The 18450-nt window shown below is 35.9% G+C and overlaps 1 long non-coding RNA gene across 1 annotated transcript; it reads right to left on the bottom strand.

The window, feature by feature from the left end:
• Nucleotides 1-4102: 4102 nt before the first annotated feature.
• Nucleotides 4103-11452, bottom strand: LOC118486744. The gene is made up of 2 exons (XR_004879709.1): nt 10909-11452; nt 4103-6182 (listed from the first exon to the last, which is right to left on the bottom strand). It is a non-coding gene; the product is annotated as an uncharacterized LOC118486744 (long non-coding RNA).
• Nucleotides 11453-18450: the final 6998 nt, after the last annotated feature.

The following is an 18450-nucleotide window of genomic DNA, read 5'->3' on the forward strand; positions in this document are numbered from 1 at the left end:
AGAAGAACAATAAGACGCAGGTGATGATCCCATAGAACCCGAAAAATAAGAAAGAGAAAAAAAGTAACTATAGTATATGTGGCACTTCCTCTGAAAACAATATACAAGAAGTACAAAATTAAGGATCATTTGGGCCTAAAAACAACATTATTAAAGAAAGTGAAGGAAGTCAAAGCGAATGACGTGATAATAAATTTGTGTAGGGAATTGTTCAAGGGTCTGAATCAAAGAAATATCATTGGGATGGATACACCAAGCTGTTTGAAATGTTGAAAAAAGAAACCTCAAGATTCAGGTCGTGATATGTTTTCACACTGTTATTGAGTATGATTTGACCATATCACTACCACCATGGATAATTGAAGCTAGTAAAAAAAATTAAGACATATATCTCAAAGATATTCACAATAAATTCACTACTGAATGCCTTTCTAAGGGCATTGACAAGGAGGACGTGTTAGAGGGCAGATCAACATTGATAGTTTATGTTGTCTTAATACATAACTTTCATAAAACTTTCAAAAAAATTATACAAGATGAGTAATCAAGGTTGTTGAACTCGGTTTAGGCCCACAAGGAGAGCTGCGGTATCCGTCATATTGTACAAAGCGTGGTTGGAAATATTCCGTTTCAGATAATTTATGCACCTCACCACCGAAATTGCGTACACCTATAATTCTTATCCAGGTTTAGGTGAATTTTTTCGTAGTAAGGAAAAGTTTGATAGCCTTAAATCGCGTTACTTTTTGTATCGGTATGCCAAACAGTTGCAAAACATGGCCATGAAGTGCTTTCTTTGGCAAGAGGTATTTTTTGAGAAAGAAAATGACCATTAACGTGAAGCTAACAAGCATCAATTGGTGGTACAATCATGAGAGCCAAAGCCATGTTGCTCAGGTAACAACAGGCTTCTTTACTACATGCAACCATGATGGTTACGAACTGGTTCTGAAGATGTTGAAAACTAACAATGCTAGCCTAAACTTCACAGTGAAGCGACCTTCCACAACTGACAAATGTGATTCGGATCCTGATACTTTAGTGGATGGGGATTGTTGGAAATTTGTGAAAATATCATTTTTCACAAATATAGGAAAATGATTTTTTCCTATTTTGGACTAGAAATCAATATAAGAAAATGAACGGGTTTTAGATATTTATTTGTGGGTTTGTGTTCTATGTTGGAAGAGTTTCGCAACGAACTAAATCACGTCCAAAACGGAGCTAAGATAAATGAGATATCGATGCTCAAAGTATGGTGTTTCAAACATAGAATGCTGAAAAAGTGGGAAAGTGGCACCTTTTCCCACATAGGAGAAGATATGAAACTTAAAGTGGTATTTAAGTGGGAACTCTCCATCCTTATTGTTTCATGGAAGCACACACTAAGTATACTCGCAAAGGGTGCGGAGCACCCTAACTCGCACTCGCACGTACGTGCGCGCGTGGCGTGGGCGATGAGGCGCACTTTGCACTTTGCACGTATCGTCGCGAGCCGCTTGAGAGCCGCCTTTGTATTTTTGACCACGTGCGCGTGGTGGAGCATAGAGGCTGCAAGGAGCAGGTGGTAGGTGACGTGGCATGCGGACAGACGGATACGAGACGCATGACGTGGAAATCAAGCGCATCCGCGCGCGAGTACACGTGGCACGTCCGCGCGTGGTTCATGACTAGCTGGCTCGCGCGCTCGCGCATGGATTGATGTGACGTGCGCGGCGCACCAAAGTGAGCCAATACGGCGCGACTGTGTGGCGTGCTCGTACTGGCTCACAGGTGACGTGGCGCACGCGCGCTTGAGCATGAAAGACGTGCGCGCGCATGAACCAGTAGGGAGCGCGCGCACCAGTCTGTCTTACACGCGCGCGTAGAAGTTTTGAGCCGTTAATAACAGTGCAGTTACATTTCAGCATTTGAAATTGACGAGTCAACAGTTTTGACTAAGAATTAAATGACAAATTAGAGTGTATTGAAGACGTTTAATGCAGTTTAATTCTCTCATTTAATTCGTTTTTCAGTTTCTTCTCAACGTATGCAATATAAATAGGAGGATCCTGTTGCAGAACTGATACACTGAAACACACAGCATTACAATCTTCTCCTCTGAAATTTCTTCTTTTTCAAGCAGCAAGGTACACCTTCGGGTTGGAGTCAAGACTGGCAGTGCAATTGCTTAGGCTGTTGTATCCTGGAAACAAACGAGTTCTCCTCGGAGACTCAAAATTTGTTTCAAGGGACCCGTGTCTAACACGATCCTCAGCCAAGAACTGTTTATCTTTGCTAATTTTGTTCTTGTTTTTCTTTTATTTTTCAGTTGTAATTGTATTGTTTCAGTTTCATTCTGTTATTGTTCTATAATTAAAGTTAATAAAATATTTTATTTATTTTTGCACGAATGGATTCATACAATTATCTTGTATTAGTTCATTCAAAATCAATGAATATTTCTTTGTTTTAAATCCATCATTCATCTATCATTCTTGTTCATTATTGGTTGTTTATGTCTTGAATTCACCCGTCTCTTTTCTATTTACCAAACTTTTGAAATGCAAAAAAGTTCACACAAAGGTATTATATTTTCACCTTGGCAGAAAAGTAATCAAAGCTCACATTGGCAGAAAAGATCTTCAAAGGAAATTTTAATGATAGTCCGCGTAGATCCAGTTTCAGTGTCTTTTTGGTAAATAAAATAGAGACGGGTGAATTCAAGTCATAAACAACTAATAATGAACAAGAATGATAGATGAAGGATGAATTTAAAACAAAGAAATATTTATTGATTTTGGATAAACTAATACAAGATAATTATCCACTAAAGTATCAGGATCCGAATCACATTTGTCAACTGTGGAAGGTCGCTTCACTGTGAAGTTTAAGCCAGCTTTGTTAGTCTTCAACATCTTCAGAACCAATTCGTAACCATTATGGTTGCATGTAGTAAAGAAGCCTGTTGTTACCTGAGCAACATGGCTTTGGCTCTCATGATTGTACCACCAATTGATACATGTTAGCTTCACGTTAATGGCCATTTTCTTTTTCCAAAAACACCTCTTGCCAAAGAAAGCCCTCAATGGCAATGTTTTGCAATTGTTTGGCATACTGATACAAAAAGTAACGCGATTCACGGCTATCAAACTTTTCCTTACTATGGAAAAAATCATTTGAACCTGGAGAAGAATTATAAGTGTACGCAATCTCGGTGGTGAGGTGCATTAATTATCTGAAATGGAATATTTCCAACCACGTTTTGTAAAACATGACGGATCCCGCAGCTCTCCTTGTGGGCCTAAACCAAGTTTAACAACCTTGATTACATCATCTTGTATGATTTTTTTGAAAATTTTATGAAAGCAATGTATTAAGGCAACATAAACTATCAATGTTGATCTGCCCTCTAACACGTCCTCCTAGTCAATGCCCTATGAAAGGCATTCGGTAGTGAATTTCTTATGATTATCTTTGAGATACGTGTCTTAATTTTTTTACTAGCTTCAATTATCCATGATGGTAGTGATATGGTCAAATCATCCTCAATAACAGTGTGGAAACATATCACAACCTGAATCTTGAGGTTTTCATTTTTCAACATTTCAAACAGCTTGGTGTATCCATCCCAATGATATTCTGTTGAATTCAGACCCTTGAACAATTCCCTACACAAATTTATCATCACGCTATCCGCTTTGGCTTTCTTCACTTTCTTTAATAATGTTGTTTCTAGGCCCAAAGGATCCTCAATTTTGCACTCCCTGTATATTGTTTTTAGAGGAAGTGCCACATATACAATAGTTACTTTTTTTTTCTTTTTCTTCTTCTTCGGGTTCTATGAGATCATCCCCTCCGTCTTCTTGTTCTTCTTTGGGTTCTATGGGATCATTCCCTTCGTCTTGTTGCTCTTCTGAAGAGCTCGTGTTTTTGAACCAATTATATAATTCAATACATTGAATGTCATCACTGATTTTCCATTCTTATCCCAACCAGTCATATAAGTTTATCACATGCAAGTAATGTTCACTGTTGTTGTCGCTTTGTTTCCTAGCCTTGGCATCTATTTTGGTACGTACTACTCCATTATAGGGTTCCAGATATAAAATACATTGATGTGTTTTTTTTTTTTTTTTTTTGTGGTTTTTCACACTAAATCAAGGTCATTGGAGCTAAAATTCGTTTTTTTTAACCCCTTTCTCCAAAATTATTCACTATGACATCCCTTATGATATCGACTCATAATATATAACAAACTATCAAGTTTGTATCGCTTGTGTGTCCTGATTAAATAAAGACCCTTAAAGTGACAACAAGGTGATTAGGCCCTTAAAGCCAAGGTGCAAAGCGTGAATTGAGCGCTTCACATAGGCGAGACTTTTGGCACTAGAAAACTCCTAGGGTAAATTACACTTTTCGTCCTTTACGTTTGTAGCGGGTTGCAATGGAGGCCTTTAACTTTCGTAATTACAGTCACAATCCTTTATTTTGAAAACGCATTACACCTTTCGTCATTTAACACTAACTTAAAATTTTCAGTTATGTCTATCCACTTAAAGGTATTCTGGTCGTTTCATTCTTTTATATAAAATTTTCATTATTAAATAAAATCAAAAATATTACATATATAAAAACATCATCTTTCCCAATTCCCGAACCCTAAATGTAATTATAAACATCAGATGCAAATATATCTACCCATCGACCTCTCTCTCTTTGAACCTGTCTCTCTATACTCTCCAAAACTTGTGAGCATCACCACAACGCGCAACAAAACTAGGCCACTAAATACCTTAATCGATCTATTATAGTGACCACAAATCGGTTCAAGCAATGCATACTGTTGCGTTGTTTGAACTCTCTATCTCTTTTTCGTTTCAAAAATATGCATACGTCAATCAATCTTCGTTGCCAGAACTCTATGCAACTCTCTACAACAGTGGTGGCCAAGTAAACTAAGCAAACTCGTTAGGGCGGCTATGGGGGGGTTGTGCTCAAAGAAGTTGGGTGGGAAAGTTGCAATTGAAAAGAAACAGGTGTATTGTAGGATGGCGATTAAGGTTTTTAATGTTTCTAGCAAGTTGTTTGGTGGTCAAAGTATCGGTGATAAACAAATTATCTGGATGAGTAATGGGGATGAGGTTGTTAGTGTGCTAGAGGGCATTTGAGATAGCTTCTATGAGTGGTTAGGGGTCAATTTGTTGGATGAAAATGGTTGTCGCTGGGGGGGGGGGGGGTTAAAGTTATATAGAGAGAAGGAGAGAGTTGAGAGAAAAGGAAAGATTGGATTTAATGGTACTTGTAGAAATGTGTTCTCCTGAAGATACTTCCACTGCTGCAGCCAAGGTGGAGGAGCACGTCCCAGATTTCACCAAATAAGCTAAACTTCAGATAAACACATGCCTACCAGTACAAAACTTTTTTTTATGAGACTTTAATCTTTAGCACTTTCCAAAACACTTGTTTCGTCTTCTCCATACAGTTCACAAAAGAAAAATAATCAAACCCGATAAATCGAATAACGACTATTACATCGGAAGTAAGAATTTTCTTCATCTTTGCTATGGACTCGAGTGTGACCCACTCAGCTAGGGGTGCAATCCACACGGAACTGAAGTCGTGAATATCAACTACCATCAGATCAAACATAACAAAGTTTTCTTTACGGAATTCATCAACATACTCATCAGGGGTTTATGGCAGGGTTGGGTCACAGTCATCCAAGATTCTCATAAGTGGGATGTTAAATTTCATCACCACCGGCATTGTAACATCGAAGAGATCCATCAGATATTATAAACTTGAGATGTCACGGTTAACAACGATCACTTTACATCCAGCGTTAGTTTGCAAAAAGTTCAAAACTGTTGCTCCAAGCCCTCCACCAAACCAGAGTCATTTTCTTTGTTTCCTTTCTTCGGAAAGTCTAGATAAAGCTTTCCTAAATGTTTTCCCTTTTAGAGTAGCAGACAGAGCTTCTTTTTTTCTTTTGTGGGTCATCAAGTCAATGGCAAACCACATAGCTTTCCATTGGGGCTCAGAAATTTCGATTTCGATGATATCATACGTGGGATCTTGGGAATGTAATATGGAAAGTTCTTTTGGATCATTGTTGTATTTGTTACCGTCTATAGTCATTGTGAATGAAATTTTCAGTTTTGTTGAATCGAAGTCTTCTCCTTAGCTCAAATTTATCCTTGCTGAAACAGATGACTTAATCAGTTACACAAAATGAAACCAAAGGTAGCATTTGTGAGTTACTTACCACCTTCCCATTAACTAACCCGTCGGAGAAAGTTAGATATCTTGTTTTAGAAGACCTCACACACAGAGGAAGGTAAGGCCTTAACATAAAATTAATAGAATTTTCAGCAATTCTTTGGTAATTCTCAGTTATCACAAATAGATCGTACTTAACATTTCTTAAGCCATGTGTGTCGTTAGCAACAACAAACAACCTCGATATCCCGAAAAATCTTTCAAACATATCCTGTTGACCAGCTCTTGTACAGAATATCGGGTCATTTTCACGACCCCGAGGAACAATGATTGCTACTGCCAAAGGCGGGTGAACCTCATTGGCCGAGTCAAGCACATTAACCTTTAAAATAGCATTGCATTACCTTGAACCTCAATTGGATTTTTTTACAGTAAACACTAGGGCTGGCAATCATAACCCGTATCTTCTTATACGGGTCAGTTTGGGCATATATTCTCCATCTTAGGGTTCATCTGGGTTTGTCAAAAGTGAAGGACGGGTCGAAGTAGGCTCCTAACAATGTTCTGAAACAGAAAGGCGGGTCCAAAGTGAGGCAGGTAAGCAACGAGTCAAAACGGGTTGAGGCAAGTGAGCAACGGGTTCATCTGCCGCTGTTTGTTTACCACCGCCTTCGTTAGCAACGACCGTCCACCGCCTTATTCTACTATATTTTATTTCACTCCGAAGAGAGACAAGTAAAACACCTTGTTTGTTTGTTTTGGTTCTTCACCATGTTTGTAGATGTTGAGCTTTTTTTCCTTCTTCACCGTTTTTGAAGAGTTTGAGTAGAGAGAAATAAATAGATTAGATACAGAGAGCAGGTAGTTTAATACACTTTGGAAACTATATCAGTTTTTAATTTTCATTTATAATTTATCAAAATATTAAATGTGTTTTTCAACTTTTTTTTTATGGATAACTACGCACTCCCACATGTATGTGGTAAACCCTTTGATTATTTGCTTTATTATTTTATATCAAAATTTTCTTATTAAAAATTAGCCACAAATACATTATGTATGTATATGTTTCTTCGTCTATACATGTATATGGAGAAGTGAAGATGGATCTATTGCTGCTACAAGCCTTTTCTTTTAAAAAAATGTTGTTTAAACCAACCTGATCCGACCCGAAACTCGTTCTGACTCGGACCCTTTTTAACCCGAACCCGTTATGATCCGAACCCGTTTTAACCCAAACCAAAACAACGCTTTTTATTGACCCGTTTTGACCCGCCACCCAACCCGACCCGACCCACCCATTTTGCCAGGTCTATGTAAAAGCATAAATAGAGAGAGGGTTGTTGCGTAGCTGTTTCCGTCGGCTTTGCAGCCATCTATGGCGGCGACGGATGTTTGCGGCCTTATATTTCTCTCTTTGTGTTTGACTTGATGATGGTGTGGTCGGACTCATCTGAAAAGTTGATTGCTCAATGTTATTGGTTAACCTAAACATATTTTGGTGTTAAACGTTGAATGTTTGTCTTATTATTTTGATTCTATGTTCGTATGGATGATAGTGAGCCTAAGCTTATGTGAGAGATTGATTAGTTTTGTTATGGACGTCTGTTTTCTACGTGATCCAGGATGTGATGACACTCCGCTATTTGGCATGGCAACTTATGTTGTAACCATAATGGAGATCTGAGAGTAGTTGGTTAGGGGTGGGGGTTTCAATTTGGAGGTTTGATGAAGAGAAAAAAACGAATAACATCATCGTTTAGGGGTGAGGGGTTTCAATTTGTTTCGGCTTGAGTATGGGTGTAACAAGGTGTTTGTGTGTTTTTATTTTAATTAATGGATTTGCAAGTATTTTTGATGTTGTTTGTTTAGTTTTGAAGATGTGTTTGATTTGGAAATTATGTCCCAAACCCAAACAAGAATGAGGAAGGAAAAGGACCATCACCTAAGATGAAAGAACCGTCTGTTGTCAGAATGTCACATGAGGATTGAATTGTTTCTATCGTTTTTTCATTGTCTTTTGAAGTTAAAACGTTGGCGCCTTTAGGAGGTTGGATGGTATGAGAGCCATTCCTATTTGGTTTTACATTTAGAAATAACTACATAACCTTGAGATTTTGTTCTAACTAGAATTACGACCTGCCGCAATGCGGCGGGGATTATTTAATTATAACTAAGTCGATTTAGGACTCACACGTTATGTTGAACTTGTCAAACGGGGAAAAAATAGACGAAGTAAAAACGTTCACCCACACACGTACGTGTTAACTCGTAAAATTTAGAACGAAACGTAAAAACGTTAAACCAAAGACGCACGTTGCGATGTGTTAAGTCACAAAATTTAGAACGAAGTATAAAGCGAAAAATTTGCGGAAAATGAAAATTATAAAGGACCAAAGTTGAAAGTAAAAAAGTTGTGAGGATAGATTGCAAAAGATAAAAAGTTTTGGGTTAAAAGTAAAAAAAATCAACTTTTTTTTAAAAACCCCCAAAGCCAAGGTTACAACAACCATATACATGACCATTTTCTCTTTGAAAACCTCCAAAGCCAAGATTACAACACATATATGCATAAATATGTTGCTTCTTTATAGTGTTTTAATAACTAAGTTGATCAATGACTCACGCACTGTGACGAACCTGTAAGATGAAAAACAATAGACGTAAAAACTTTGAATTACACATGGACGTTGTGGCGTATTAACTCGCAAAATTATGAACAAAACGTAAAAACGTGGAACCACGCAAGCACATTGCTCCGTGGTAACTCGTAAAATTAGTACGAAACGTAAATCGAAAATTTGCGAAAGATGAAAAGTAGAAAAATTGTGAGATTAAATTGTAAAAGAAGAAAAGTTTTGGCTTTAAGGTGAACAAAAGCAATTTTGTAAGTTAAATTTGCAACAAATAGAAAGAATTGGGTTAAAAAGTAAAATTCACTTTTTTTTTTTTTTTTCTGAAAACCACCCAAAGCCAAGGGTACAACTACCCAAAGCTTAAAGAGGTTGCTTATTTATAAAGTGGATAATTAGTTTGATTAAAACAACCCTTTTAGAGTTGACATGTTATGACTGTGTTAATAAGATTTGTTACTTTAAATAATAGTTTACCCTGATGACAAATTGTCGATGTAATAGTTGTGGAGAATTCTAATTTGTTGTTTTCTCACCATGTTGGTTATCTTTTGTAAGAGTAGAGGAATTATTCAGATCGGGATCGTGTGCGAGGGCCAAAGGGACATTCATGATATCAGTTGCGTCGGTTGAAGGAAATGTGTTGATGGGGTCGTCAGATTTAAATGTGCATTTGAGATTTAAATGTGCATTTGTCATTGAAGAGAGAGTTGTGGCAGGTTGAGTTGGAGCCAACGACGTCATTTAGATGGTGTTTGGGTGTACAATGGCGATTGTGATGATGGATGCGAAGGGTTTGACAAGAGAAGGGTCTGCTGCGAATTATCCTACTAGAGTATCAGAAAGAGTTTGATCTTTAAGGTTAGGATTTTTCTTTTTTTTTATGTTGATGAATCTTTGTGATGATGTCAGATGTGGGATAGCTTTGAAATATAGGTTCATATGGGTTTTTGATTATGAAACTTTAGTGGGTTGAGTTTTTAGGTTAGTTTTAGTGGTTTGTTATTAAACATAGGATTTGATCTGGAAAAACTTAAAGAACCATCATTTTTTAATCTTAAGTTATTTCACTTTTGCGGAATATTAAGTCTTTTAAGGGTGTTATTGTTCAAAGTATGGGTGTGTAGAGGTAGATCTTTGATTGAACTGAGTAAGACCAAAACCCCACCCAGAAAAAAAAAAAAAAAAAAAAAAAGAAAAAACAAAAGCAAAACCAGATATTTATGTTGGTTCTTGCTTCTTGATTTCACACAATTTCAGCATCTATTTCGGGTGTGGTCTTGGGTTGAAATGAAAGAGGTGGATTAGCCCAACCCGAATATGAGCTTTGAGTTTTGAAAAGTGTCGCAAAGATTTTTCACATTTTTAATAAAAAAACACAAAATAATTTCACAAGGCAATGATGAAACCCATATCTTATATAAATATAGTAAAGAATAAGCGGGAGAGGCTCGAAAGCTACTCGTTATCGGCTAAGTTAAAAGCTCGAACAAGCCAATCTTTAACGAGCCCAAGCTCGAGCTTGTAATGGAGCTCGTTTAGTTATCGAGCTCGAGTCTGAAACACAAAGCTCGTTTAGGCCTAAACGAGCCCAAACAAAATTTTATTTTTTAATATATATATAATATAATAATACTGATGCTAACATTGGCGAGCCAAGCTCAAGGCGAGATTTGACTCATTTAAGCGATATTGAAGCGAGCACGAGCCGGTCTTTTAGCTTGTTTGAGGTTGTTCTTAAAATAGCTCAAGCCGAGCCGAGCTCGAGGTTTGGACTTAACTCGCAAATCGAGCTCAAGCTCAAATAGATAGGCTCGAACCGAGCCGAGCTCGAGCCTAGTTGGGCTCGGCTGCATACAATACAAACTTTGACTAGAGAAACATCATTCCTTCTTTTCTACAGTACTTTTCTTACACAAAAAATTAAAGAAACAAAAAGAAAAACGAAAAAAAAAAAAGAAAAGAAAGCTAGACCTGCTGCTTTTACTCATGTGTTGTGTCAAATACCATCATGAATGCAAATTGATTTATACCTAGAAATTATTACAAAAAATTGAAGGAGAAGAATGTATACCTTGGGGTTCGGATTGGGGAGGTTTGGAACGTTTAAGGGCGCTCTTGAGAGCGGGAGCAGGTGGAGTCGGAGAAACTTTGGCGATCACCGGATCCGGTTGCTCTGACGGAGGTGGTGGTGACGGCGGCGGTGGTGGGGGCAGAAGGGGGAAGAAGCCCTTGGAATAGATTACTTGACATTGGTAGCTGATGAGTGAACAGAGGGATGGAGAAGAGTTTGGTGTCTTATTTGGGGTTTGATCCTTCGAGTTAAGGGGATTGTTGTGATAGAAATAAAATGGATGAAAATGGTTTATAGAAGATTATCAATAATAATGGCTTCGTGCTTTTTCTGGTGTTTGATTTGCATAATACAAATGTAAACTCCAACTTGGGTTTTCTGGTGTTTGATTTTCATAATACAAAAGTAAACTCCAACTTGGGTGTGGTGGATCTATACGGAGGCGGTGGTGTGATGGATCTGGTGGTGATTATCACAGTGGTGGTGGGGGTTGTTTGAGAGAGAGAAAGATGGGAAAGAGATATGAGGTGAGGTAGAGGATGGGATTAGGATTGTGTATTTTCTTAAATATATTTGAAGTATAATAGTAAGTGGGTGTTTGGGTTTATAACTTATTTACTTATAAAAGTTAATAATTTGTTTTTATAGTATTTGGTTTAACTTATTTAAGTTGTTTTTGTGTGTGAAAAAAGTTGTTTTTGAGAAGTTAGAAATTCTAACTTATAACTTATGACTTATATAAGTTAATAAGTTGTTTTTGAGAAGGAATCCCAAACACCCCCTAAAATTACTAACCTACCCTCATGTGCAAGACACGTGTGTAATTATTGAAGTTAAAGGTTATCCGTTGCAATCCGATACATACACAAAGGACGAAAAGCGTAATTTACCATCATATATTTTTGAGATCATATATCAACAGAATTTCCGAAAACTAATATTTGAAGTTGGTTTTCTATACGCATTCAAGATAAACATGACTCAATGAAATGAAGTATATATAAAGATTTTATATAAAGTAACTAGGGTTTCTTACTTCCTTATAAACAAAGTACAGCCGATCTCTTCTCATCCCATCACCATTAAAACAACATTGGAACATCAATGGCGAACATGGGTGATGACGTTCTTCGGAACATACTTGCTCGACTTACAGGAAAGCCTTTACTATGGTTTCGATGCGCGTCGAAGCATTGGAATAGTCAACTTTTTTTGGAATCTTGGCCCTTAATATTAAAGAGATGGTATTTTCAAAGATAAAATGTGGTTTGTAGTGAGTATATATATAAAAGTGAGAAGAAAAAAAAAATAAAAATGGCCGTTATATGACTGTTGGCAACGGTCTGATTGGCCACAAAACAAATTGCACGGCGTGTTTTAAAGGACGCCTTTTGAATTTTTTTGGTCAACAACGCACATGGGGCGGTCTGGAGGCGTTGAGGGGCGTTTTTGGAGGCAAAAACCCCAGAAACCGCCCCACTACGGGTGGTGTAATAAGCCATGGTCCGGAGCTTAAAGCAAGATTGCAGGATTTGATGTGCGAAGAACAGGATTTGATTGCACAAACATAATAGATTTTCTGAAAGGAGAAGGGTGGGAGTTTGGGTTAATTCTAAATTTTAGTTTATTTCGTTTTTTTAATAAGGATAAAATAGTTATTTTACACAAACTTAACAGATTTTACTGAATTAGTGTTGGGCCACAAATACGTAACCCAAACAAGCATTGCAACATAGACTTGAAAGATTTGACTAGGGCCAAACCGCATGGACTATTTGTGTGATTGACTCTATAATTAAATAAATAAGAATCAAAATGATAATATTAATCCATGTAACATTATTCATTCATGATTTTATCTTGTCTTCAAAAGAGATAAACTATTGTATACAATGTGTGTAATTAATTTTGAACATGTTCTTAAATTCGTATATGAAATTATGAATAATATTCTCCTACAAATCTTGTTTATGCATTGGTTCACAATGTTTCTGGTCAAACAATTGATTTTATTTAGAGTATTTGGTTTTTGTTACGAGCATGTCTTGTTTCTGTTGGGTAATCTTGATGTTGCGGGTTATTTACGGGTCAAGTACGGGTTGAGTAGGATACCGGTAGTGGTTAAATGAGTTGCCAAGTAGAAAACGGGTCACTAGAGCATGGATACGGGTTAGAACCATGGGTCATGGAGCTGGAATGGGTCAGCAGAATATTTGGTCCATGTTGACCGAGTTTCCTGGGAGTGGACGTTTGGAAGTTAACATGGGGTTTGTTCCAAAATAACAGGAGAACATGGGTTTATTTTAGCATGTGTTTGTTTATGTTTTTCATTATAAATAGCATTAGCACTGTACGTAGAATAAATATCTCTTGTACTCTCATTTTTCATTTAAGCAAGAAATATAGCATTAAACTTTGTGTGTTTGATCTTGGGCTGATAACCAACAGTTTCATGTGGAGTTATGTTACGCGTCCTTTGCCCAGAAATATCCAAAAGCGGAACCTGGGCGGGCACACAGAAGATAAACCTAATACCGACCTACAGTTTAGATAGAAACATTAATAATAATATGAATTGTGAGAAGCTTATTGATATAATTAATTAATTGTTTGTTTCTCTTCTTTTTGTACAGGGCACTTGATGATCTAATGACGGATGGTTACATTGAAGAGAGAGGTATAAATGACAATTTATTTCCCTTCTTACAAGCATGGCTTTATGTGAAGCCAGGATCATCATAGTCTTATGCATTGGTTCAAATCAGTCGGATCATGTGTTAAAAACACCACTTGATCTTCGTGACTAAGGTCGACACACCTTTTATAGGATGAACTTGTGTGCTTGCATATCTTCTATAAGATAACTTTGTTATGATTATAATGATTTGCTTTTCAAAAAAAAGTTGCATCAAAATTTCAGTTCTTACTTCTTAATCACACAATGGCTACAGACAGCATCATGCCAGTTTTCTTTTTTTCAAGTTAGGAGGTAACATGGTCAATACTAGGAGGCCTTCTGTAGCAAGTGTCATTAGTATGTTTGTTGTAAAAAGATGGTTAGACTACATGGTATGGTGATGGACCATCCTTGGAGGATGATCCGCCACGTAGGCGACACATCATAGTCCTCTCAAGGATGGATCATCCTCCAAAACTAGGGGGCATGGGAGGATGGTCCTAGTCATCATCCTCCACCACTTTTATATTTTTTTTATTTTTTTTAATCTTCAACTTTTTTTAAACATTTAACAAATAAAGTAACAAAATATTTTCATTAATATTAAAAAACATTACATAAACTTAAAAAAAAATTAAACTTAAAAAAAATAAACTAAAAAAAACATAAACTTAAAAACCTAAAGTTAAAAAAAAAACTTAAAAATATCCTAACATATTAAAATAAGCTACTAGTCGTCGTCTTCTATGTGGTGGGCGGGTTCGTTTTGAGCGTTGTTCCAAATGTACTCCACCAAGTCCGCTTGTAGGTTGTGATGTGTGTACTCGTTACGTAGAGCGAAGGCGTTCAAATCTTGTTGTTCCTCACTAACTGGAACAGAATTTCCAGTAGACGCGTTTTTGTCGTAATCGCATATCGCTCTCCCTTCGTCTTCAATGATCATGTTATGAAGGATGATACAAGCGTACATAATGTGTCGTAACCTCCTTGGTGTTTGCGAACGTGCTGGAATAGAAATGATGTGCCATTTTTTTGTAGAACACCAAAAGCCCGTTCAAAAAATGGTACAAAATATGATGATTTTTTATAAAAAGGGAAGAGTGGTTTATAAAATGTGAGAGAGATGGGGTGGTAGTGGGTGAAAAAGTTGTGAAAATAGGGGTTAAAGATGTGAGTATTTATAAAAATGGAAGTGAAATGGGGGGTTTTTTAAATAATAGCCGTTAGATTCAAATTTTTTTTTTATTTAAAACGGTCAAAAGGTGGGGGACCCACCTAATTCGCTTCGTCGCCAACGGCTACTTTCGGACGATTAGGACGGGGACGGTAGGGGGCGGCACGGTGTTTGGACCGTCGCCGACCCGCGACGGGCCGGGGCCGACCCCCATACCGTGTAGCCTTACATATGACATTCACCTTGTATGTGTCTACACATAATATAATATATAGGAATAGAAAAGAAATATAAATGTTGCATTTTATGAGGGTTGTTTGTTATTTATGCACACATAACCTTACAAAAAATACACTCTTGTAACCTGTCAGTTTCATGTCAGTTTCATTATTGATCATATTTTCTTTATGTTTTTCAATTATGGTTTGGTTATTTAAATTTTTTTCTTGTCCACACTCCATAGTATGCAGAAACTTAGTGATTTAAAAAGCCATTTCAATGTTTATTAGTAGACTACATGTGTCATGTGTAACGCTATTTCATCAAAGTGTAGACAATATCATTGCTAAGGTAGAAAATAAAAATTCAATATATGTTATAGAAGTCAACTATATTCATCGAATTTGATTAAATATAAGGCAAAGAGTGGGAAACAATGGGCCACACATGGCCCATGCTATGTTTTCATTTTTAATTAAAAAAAGGTTTGGGCCTTCTTGTCATAAATTCAAAGTGTGGTGGTTTGATCACCTTATTCACTTGTGTCATCTCCTCCATGATATGTGGGCTATAAAAGATATTTTGAATAGTAGTTCCATTCATGGCACTGGCACAACCTCAGTGGATTGGTTATTGTAAGCACTTAACAATAATTTTTTGATTAATTATCAAAACATTTATTGTTTATCATGGGATGAGAAAACAAAATTAGAAGCAATATATAGTCTTCATGAAATAAAAACAATTGAAAATCATGAGAGACATATTTTCAAAGCTAAGATATTGAGTTGTTGAAACTATGTAATATCTTCAAAGCTATGGCTAATTATTCAAAGGATACCATAGACTACAACAATAATGATTGTTAGTAAGAAACAAGCTTAACTTGTACATTTGAAAGAAAAACATGTAAATGATAAAAGAATTTGTACGTACAAATCATAAGTTAAATATAAATGTTCATACATCCATTTTAACAAATCCTCTATTATTAATTGTTTATCAAATGATGAGAAAAACAAAATTAGATGCAATATATAGATACATCTAAGGATTTGGCAAAAATATCATGAGATAATAACAATCGAAAATCAGGAAGATATATTTTCAAAGCTAAGATATAGAGTTGTTGAAATTATGTAATATTTTCAAAGATAAGGTTGATAATTCAAAAGTGACCACAGACTGAGTTGTACAAAAAAAAGTCGTGTATTAAACCCTACCTGAAACTAGGTATTAAAAAAACAGGTTCTATACAGTATTATTTGAAACCAGTTCCAAGCCGGTTATACCTGACCTGAACCGATCAAAATCCTAAAAAAGTCCCGGAAATGGAAACGGAAAAGCCCAATCACGTTTTCTTCAAAAGCCGGGTTCCATACCCCCAACCCCTTATTGCATTGGTTTTTGACTTACTGAACATACGCGAAACCTATTTTGAAAAAGAAAACGATAAGTATATCTCTACATAGAGTCATAGACTACAACAATAATGATTGATAGGTAAGAAACAAGCTTAACTTATACATTTGAAAATAATGTAAAATATAAAAGAACTTTGTATGTGTATATCAAAAGTTAAATAAAAATGAACATATATTGATACGATCATAACCAACATTTTAATACGTCAACAAAGATGTCCATAATATCAACTAAGTACATTAAACCTAGAAAATAACAAATGGAAAAAAGAAGACTACTATACGACTCAACACGCATACACATCACTAAGCATTCAAGACATAATGGTGGTTGATGAACGATTTAGCCGTTAAGCCACACCCCTTGGCCTAACTAGTTATTCATGTAACAAATGTATTATCATAAATAATTTATTTTAATATTTAACTAGTTAACAAGGTTTAATATTGACAATAACACAAGATAAATTATATGACTACTAAATTGATTACAAATGAACTATTAAACAAAATTGAACTTCTAAAGTTCATTTAAAAGATTATATCGAAATGTTCTAAAAATAAAATAATAGCATATAAAATTTCTTCATTGAAAAGACATCATTTAAAGTTTTGCTTTAGACATTGGGTTGAGCCACCCCATACCAATTTGGGCTTAGTGGAGATGAATATTCGTCTAAAATCTAAGCCATGAGAATTAAAGAAAGAATCGAGCGATATGAGCCACATATGTTAGAAAAGAAAGCACAAGAAAGAAATGTGAGACATAAGGCATGTTGCCAATATACAATGACAATAATGATTTGATCATAGCCAACCATTGACTCTCTTACATGCCTTGTCAACTTTTTCGAGTTGTATTTGGGTGGTTCACAGGCCAATGTGGGTCCTAATTAATTTTTGTGTTGACTTTTTAATTACATACTTGGAGTTGACCTAGCCAAATCTATCTTTATTGATTTCAAATAGAGGCCCAAGGTTTTGAGCAAACGCCAATATCAAACCTTACAAAATAAGTATGTGTGTAATTTTGGTCCTTGAACTAGCGGTTCATATCTTTCAACCAATATTTATGGTAGTTATGTTCCCAAAGAGACATCCTGGTTGTTAAGTGATATAATACTATGATTCACAATCAAAATGTTAGGAGTTCAAATACTGCAAGGAAGAATTGTTCGAAAAAGAAATATGGCAGTTCTAAATTGAAAACTAGTTAGGACAAAGTTATATGTTGTTGTAGACAAAAACGTTAATTGATTATAAGCTTGTTTTGAACAATTAAAGGTTTTGTTACAGGATAGTAGTATTAACATGTGATGCAATAGGGGTTCTTTAGTTGGCTTCCCGTATGATGGATTCGTTGTTAATTTAAACTATATATTAATTCAGAACTTAGTTGTTTAGTATTGGCACATTTTTAGACGGCGGATCTAAGAATTTTTTTTTCACTGAGTTCCTTTTGGTAGATTCTCACTATTTTTTTCCAAATCATACGAGGTTCTCACTAATTTTTCTCATTTTTTTCTAAACGGAATGGGTTTCTGGGAACCCACAAAAGTGGCATAGATCCGCCTCTGTTTTTAGTCAGTGTGTAGTGTAACACTTTTAGTCGTGTCACACTTCATACATTGAAATCATGTAAAGTTACAATCTATTGGTACTTTTACGTGTAATTAAAGAAACCTTTTTTGATAAAGTTAAGATCATGGCCAACTTGTATCCGTTTGAAACCACAAATGCATATTATGGCTCACCATACTGTAAAACATAGGAATTGACCTCTCAGACTCGTGATAAAAAGACTTTCTTATGTATAAAATATTAAAATATACCATTCTATAGCATCTGATAAGTACATCATGAGTAACCTTACAAACGCTTTTGTCTATTAGTATTTACAATGAACCTAAAACAACTATTAATATAAACAGTTTTGGTTTAGTGTTTTGTCATAAAATAGGGAAAAAAAAATAGTTTTCTTATCATTATTAACCATATTAAAGAGCAACTTATTTTGGGTTTGATAGGGCTTTAAAAGGGACTTGTTA

This window comes from Helianthus annuus, chromosome 14 (genome assembly GCF_002127325.2).
Source record: "Helianthus annuus cultivar XRQ/B chromosome 14, HanXRQr2.0-SUNRISE, whole genome shotgun sequence".
Taxonomy (NCBI): domain Eukaryota; kingdom Viridiplantae; phylum Streptophyta; class Magnoliopsida; order Asterales; family Asteraceae; genus Helianthus; species Helianthus annuus.